Below are 7,107 nucleotides of genomic sequence, written 5' to 3' on the forward strand. Positions count from 1 at the left end.
GCAAGGTCTGCATTTATCCTCCCAGAACCTCTCCCACTCCCCAAGTGTCCGTGGGCTTGGCAGGCTTCCCTGGCATGGACTGAGCACAGCCAGACCTCTCAGGGAGAGAAATGACCTCTCAGGCCATCCAGCTGTTAACTCAGATAAGATCTGCTTCAATAGTAATGACCCCTCTTGTATTACCTGGGCCGTAAGATCAGAGGCAGATTTAGGAGATGGGGCTGTAGAGGTTGAACCTTCCCACCAACATCCCATTACGTGTTGCTGCTGTGTAAAAGATGACAGCAGAGGGGTAGCCTGACAGAATGGCATCTGACATTGAAGTGCACATGAAGCGATGGTGTGCCATTGAATGCCTCCAAGTGGATAAAATGACACTCATTGATATTCACCAATTTTTGCTGAATGTTTCCGGAGACCAAACAGTAGATGTGAGCAGAATGAGGCAATGGGAGGTGTGTTTCAGCAGTGGTAACAGTGCGTCGCCATTGCTGGTGAAGATGGCAATGAGCATGGCACATAGGCTCCTCTTCCCTCAGTCTCCCATCTCTGTTATCCAGGCTGCTCCCAACCTCCTCATGTCAGTCATCTCATTAGGAGCAGCTTTCTACCTACCAGCCTATGCTCCAAGAATGGCTCCTGTAGGTGTTGGGTAACTTTTATCAGACCTTTGTGCAGAATTCCTTTACCACAAACCATCCTGGAGGCAGCACCGACCTCTGTGTACAAAATGGAAGAAGCCCAAAAGGAAGCTTGGAAACTTCTGACCTGACAACCCATATCCAAGAACTTGTCCTGTGCAGGGTCTCACAGGGAAAGAGGAAGAGAGACCTGGCAGCCAACATGCAAACCAGTTGCTGCTGCTGGCTTCTCAGAGGCACTGACAAATGTGAGCCTTGAAGAACAGACCCCAGCCAGGAGCCCAGGGATGGCCTGTCAGCTGTTGCAGTCGGAAGTCAGCGCACAGTTTGATGATCAGCCATGTGCTTCCTGCTGGATTGTAGGTTTCTGAGAACATATGACCCCAACTGCTCCAGAAACGTCTCACAAGAAGGAGGACAGACAGAGGCACTGCACGTCCTTTATTCTGTTAAGTTTCACAGAGATCCTGGTTCATTATGTACAGTGTGTCTGGGCTACAATATAAAGGTAAAAGCTGAAGAGGAATTGATTTGAATAATACCATTTCAGTGAAAAAAATTACAGTGTTTTAAAACAACAATAAAATTTAATACAATACACTTATGAAAACGGATCAAAACAAAACAAACAAAAAAAATAACAAAGAGTTTGTATCAGTAAAAAGCTGCATTACATGTCATGAATTCCAAAAGATGGGCAGTTCACTGCTTTTGAAACACATCTGGTCATCACTTTCCTCACTGCATCCTTGACTTCCTGTTTCCTCATGCTGTAGATGAGGGGGTTCACTGCTGGAGGCACCACCGAGTACAGAAGTGCCACCATCAGGTCCATGGATAAGGAGGAAACAGAGGGGGGCTTCAGATAGGCAAAAAAGGCAGTACTGAGAAAGAGGGAGACCACGGCCAGGTGAGGGAGGCATGTGGAGAAGGCTTTGTGCTGTCCCTCCTGAGAGGGCATCCTCAGCACTGCCATGAATATCTGCACATACTATATAACAATGAAAACAAAGCACCCAAAGCCTAAACATATACTAAAAATGAAAAACAGAACTTCCTTAAGGTAGGAGGCTGAGCAGGAGAGCTTGAGGATCTGGGGGATTTCACAGAAAAACTGGTTGACCACATTCCCTTGGCAGAGAGGCAGTGAAAACGTACTGGCAGTGTGCACCAGGGAATTCAGAACACCAGTGCCCCAGACAGCTGCTGCCATGGTGGCACAAGCTCTGCTGTCCATCAAGGTCCCGTAGCGCAGGGACTTGCAGATGGAAACGTAGCGGTCATAGGACATGATGGTGAGAAGGGACAGCTCTGCTGACATGAAGAAGAGAAGGAAAAAGAACTGTGCAGCACATTCTGTGTAGGAGATGGCCCTGGTGTCCCAGAGGGCATTGGCCATGGCTTTGGGGAGAGTGGTGGAGATGCAGCCCAGGTCGAGGAGGGCCAGGTTGAGGAGGAAGAAGTACATGGGGGTGTGCAGGCGGCGGTCGCACACTACGGCTGTGCTGATGAGGCCGTTGCCCAGGAGGGCAACCAGGTAGATGCCCAGGAAGAGCCAGAAGTGCAAGAGCTGCAGTTGCCGCGTCTGCCAATGGCAGCAGGAGGAACTCGCTGATGGAGCTGTGTAGAGAGTGTTTTTTACAGCTAGTTAGCTGAGAAGGGTCGTAAACACGGTGCAGCTAAGCAAGCAGCCATAACACCTGCAAGGACAGCAAGAACAACAGGATGCCCTGGGATGGTGAGAAACTAGCCATGGTTCTGGGAACTCAGCAAGGGAGTAGCTTTCAGTTGATAACAACAAGCTGTTAAGATACTCGGGGATGGTATGTAATTGGGAACCAATGATGAGCTCTACTTTTGCAATATGTATGAGCTAATTATCCGTATTATAAAGGTACACGCAGCCAAGGAATAAACGAGAATAGCTGATCATATGTCAATGACCGGTGTGGTCGTCTGCTTTTCTCCCACCGTTCTGCAACAATTGGTGACCCCGACATGGCCTACCAGGAAGGATCGTAGCGGCGAAGGTGTTCGAATCCTTAAGCAGCAGGGATAGCATGCGCCAGGAAAAGAAGGTGCAGGTGCTCTACGTGACCTTATTGAAGGGCCTAGCCGATACGGGCCGCCGACATCCTTTAAGGCTGCAACAGCGCGCTGACAAATAGGTATGCCAAGGCAAGCGGTTTATGAATTATTTTCTTGCTTTTTTAAAAAAAAGTGTCAGGTATTTTCTTGCTTTTTGAAAAAAAAAAGAGTCAGGTTAAGGGGACAGACTTGCAAAAGGAACTCCCCGAGTTATTAGCGTATGGGTATGCTAAAGGGTTATTTCAGAATCCGCATTTAGTGTATGATCTTGCTGAGTGGCGTAAATTTGGAGATGCAATTTTACAGGGAATATTAGATGGGGATAAAACAGCTAAAAAATGCGGGAAGTGGTGGCGTGTGGTTTATAATGATTTGTTGCTACATCAGGCAGAAAAGGAAGCGGCAGAACAAGCTAGTGCTGTGCAGGGGAGGAATAAGAATTATAATGAATGGTCAGATTGCCCGGTGCCCCCTGCTTTGTCCACCGTAAAGTTGCCACCGGCCTCCGAACCTGCATTGCTGGTGGCTCCGGAGCCGAGTGCCCCGTCTCCGTCTCCCGGCACGTCTGTATCAGACGAGCCGCCTGCATCGACCATGGTGCTACAGCCGGCCCCCTCGACCCCCCTTTGCAATGAGCCGCTCCCTGGGGCACAGAGTGACCTGGCGGAGGCTGTCGCGCGGGAGCGGGGGGGGGGGCTTGGGCTGCGCTGGCGCGGGCTTGTTTAGAGGCAGGAGACGGTGAGGCGTTGGAAGCGGTGCAACAGGTGGTGCTGCCGGGGGGGTATTCGCCTGATCCTGCAGGCGGGACACAGGCTGCTATCAGTGCTTTAGATTGGAAGTTGTTGTCACAATTGCAGTCTACGGTCAGTCAGTTTGGAGTAAAAAGTGAGCCAGCGAGACAGATACTGGATTATATCTGGAGTACTCAGGTTTTGTTGCCATCTGATTGTCGGGCTATAGCTAGGTTGATTTTTTCGCAGCACCAACAACTGCTATTTAATGCTTATTGGGAAGAGATGTGCCAACAGAGCGCTGCGATAGTTAGGCAGCCCGGAGATCCCTTGTATAATGTAACCGTTGAAGAACTTTTAGGGGTGGGTCCTTTCATCCGGACGGAGGCCCAGGCTTTATTAGGACCAGCTAAATGTAGGGAGTCAATGTATCTGGCCAGGCAGGCTATGGATAAGATCAAGGTGCCAGGTGGGCTGCCGTCTTATATGGGAATCCAGCAGGGAAGAAATGAGGATTTTGGAGCGTTTCTAGATAAGGTAGCTGGAGCCATAGAGAAGGCTGGAGTACCAGAGTACATGAGGGAAATAATTCTAAAATATTGTGCACTTCAGAATTGTAATGCTACAGCTCGTGGCATTCTAAGTACTTTGAGGAGTAACTGGACAATAGAGGAGGCGTTAGACAGATTATCGAGTGTGCCCACGGGGGCTCAGGCTTTCATAGTTGAGGCTATTAAAGAGCTAGGGGCAGGATTAAAGGCACAGGCTGAGGCTTCTCAGAATCAAGTATTTGCAGCTCTTGCACCCTTACAAGCGTCTGCGGTAACCAGTGCAGGCCCAAGCACCTCTTTTAAATGTTTCCGGTGTGGCGTTAAGGGACATTTGCGACGGAATTGCCAAGCTGTCGGTGTGTGGTGCCAGAACTGCCGCTCGGACAACCACAACACCGTCACCTGCCGTCGCTGGTCAAGAAATCTCCAGCCCAGCGCAAGAAAGAACAGCGGCCGCGCTCCGACACAAGCAGCCGTTCCCAGCCAGTGGCCGCCTGCCCCCCCGCACATGTCTCTCGCCGCGTTGTTGGTCTCTACGGCGCCCCCGCCCTCTGCTTCGCCCACGTCGTTCTCTGCGCCTAGCCATGCTGCCCCCCCCTTGTCGTGCGCAGCTGCGTCTGTGCAGCCCATGTGTAACGTGGTTAAAGACGCGGATGGACCGAAACCAGAGGATCGTTGTGACCCCGGTCCTGTAGATCCAGAAAGCGAATCGGACGCATTTCCTCCTGATGATACTTTGTTTGGAGCAGGAATGACAAATTTCCCTACAGCGTACTGTGATGTCTTAGAGCAATGCAGAAAAGAAACAGTATTAAGGGGTGATGCTGACACGTTGCAAACCTTTCCTAATCAGGTCCCCCATTTGGAATCCCTGCCTTGTGAGGCAGTGAAGGAGCTAAGGGAGTCAGTGAGAACATACGGAGTTCAGTCAGACTTTACATACAATCTTTTGGTTGCAAACAGTGACAGTTACTCTATGACCCCTCACGATTGGAAAACTGTGTTAAGAATGATCCTCTCTCCTACGCAATACACCGTGTTTGTGACTGAATACCAGCTACATAATTTGACTGATACCTCTTTGCCTCAAACTGGGACAAATCCATGTGGCACAGCACCTCTTCAACTGTGTCAGACAAATGTCACTCATGTTCCTGAATTTGGCTGTCTAAAATATGCACATATAACAATAGATACTCATTCTTCTTACGTATTTGCCACAGCACAGGTGGCACAGTCATGACACCCGTAAACACTGGTTATCTGCTTGTGCTGCTATGGGAATCCCACATACTACAAAAACAGATAATGAGCCTGCATATACCTCTAAGGCCACTCAAACTTTCCTCCAAGAAGGGTGTGTTAAACATACTACAACCATTGCTCATTCTCCCACTGAACAAGCTATCACTGATCACATTTGTTCTGCAACAGAGCTGCTGTTGGACATCTGCTGTTCCTGGGCTTGGAGTCCTGTTCAGAGTGCAGAAGATAATGACAAGTCCAGACCATTCTCAGACACTCTTCCTGCTATAATATGAAATGTTTTAATTCTCTTACAACAGTGTACATTTAGCACCATTACTTGCATTTAATTTCATGTCGTTCAGCATTCCTTAAGCAGAAGCAGCATTTGAAGCTCTAACCTTCTTCTTACTTTCTTATCTTATCCCGTCTCCCTGGTTAGTTTCATCTGTTTTATGTCTCATATCTTGACCCCAACTGCTCTTAGCGTCCAAAACCCAGCCTCTGTGCCATTCAATTTCATTTAGAAAAAGCTGCCTGTTCAAACGTTAAGTGAATTCCTTTTGTCTACTGAAAATGATGATAATTTTGATTGGTTCTACCATTTGAGAAAGAGGAGACTGAAAGCACATCATGTGTGACTGCTCACAAAACAAGCAATTGACTGAAGAAAAATTATCAGAGCTGTGACAGCCCCTTTTAAAATTTGCCTCCAATCATTTCTGTCTTCCTCAAGAACAGGAAATAGAATATCCCTGCCTTGGCTCTCCTCTTGCAAAGTACACTTAAAAACATTCTTTTGTGCAGTGGAGCTGTGATCCCCCTGCCCCAGGCAGCAGCTGTGGGAGCACAAGCCCTGCCGGGGGGCTCCTTCCCCCCACACGTTTCCCTGCAGTGCCCTGGGCAGCTCCCCAGGCAGGCTGAGTGCTGAGCCTGGCAGGCGGCAGAGTCCCATACCCAGCACACTGCCCCTGGGGCACAGCAGGGACCCTGCTCTGCAGGACAGCCCTGGGCACTCGCCTGCAGCCCCGGCTGCACAGCCTGCAGCCGTGCTGGGACACGCAGCACTCAGGGCTGTGCTCTGACGCTGCAGCATGGAAGCCCTCAGTTAAAACAGAAGTTTTTTATCCACAGTAAAGAAACATGCAGTGCCTGTGGCCAGATCTGCTATGGCATGTCCCAGTTATAGTTAACCTTCTATGAAAAGCAGCTGCATAGTCTGCAGGGAGACTTAACCTGTCATGTTCTGTGAGCAATGCTCCTGCAGTGAATTCACAGCCCGCTCACACAGTATACATCCTGTAAGCTCTCTCCCTTTTCTCTCCTCTCCTTCTGTCAGCTGCAGGCTGTGCTGTGCAAAAGAGCAGATCCTGGGCACAGCTGTCTCTCTACAGCACTGCCCACTTTTATGAGCTCACTGTATCCCAGGAGTATGGCCCAGCCCAGCTCAGCAGCAGAGGATGTATTGTTTATCCTTCCCACTCGTCTCCCCTGAGATGTCCCTGGGTCTTCTTGGCCAACAGCTTCTGAAAGACAGCAGTGTCATAACCGTACTTTGAAATCTGATGAATTAAACACCAGATATCCAGTGGTCAGTGACTAATTCCAGACTTAGGGCAGTCCTACCAGAGATTTTTTGATGAAACAAAAAAGGGCACACAGACAAGGGCAAGACATCATAGAATCTTAGAATCATCAAGGTTGGAAAAGACCTAAAAGATCACCCAGCCCAACTGTTCACCTATCTCTAATAGCTCCCATATATCCATGTCCCTCAACACAACATCCAGTTTTTCCTGGAACACCTCCTGGGTCAGTGACTCCACCACCCCCACGGGCAGTCCATTCCAG

At 49.2% G+C, this 7,107-nt stretch overlaps 1 pseudogene; it reads right to left on the reverse strand.

The window, feature by feature from the left end:
• Positions 1-1,311: 1,311 nt before the first annotated feature.
• Positions 1,312-1,932, reverse strand: LOC146754510 (olfactory receptor 14J1-like; annotated as a pseudogene).
• Positions 1,933-7,107: the final 5,175 nt, after the last annotated feature.

This window comes from Coturnix japonica, chromosome W (assembly GCF_054131305.1).
Source record: "Coturnix japonica strain WE chromosome W, WE-NBRP24, whole genome shotgun sequence".
Classification (NCBI taxonomy): Eukaryota; Metazoa; Chordata; class Aves; order Galliformes; family Phasianidae; genus Coturnix; species Coturnix japonica.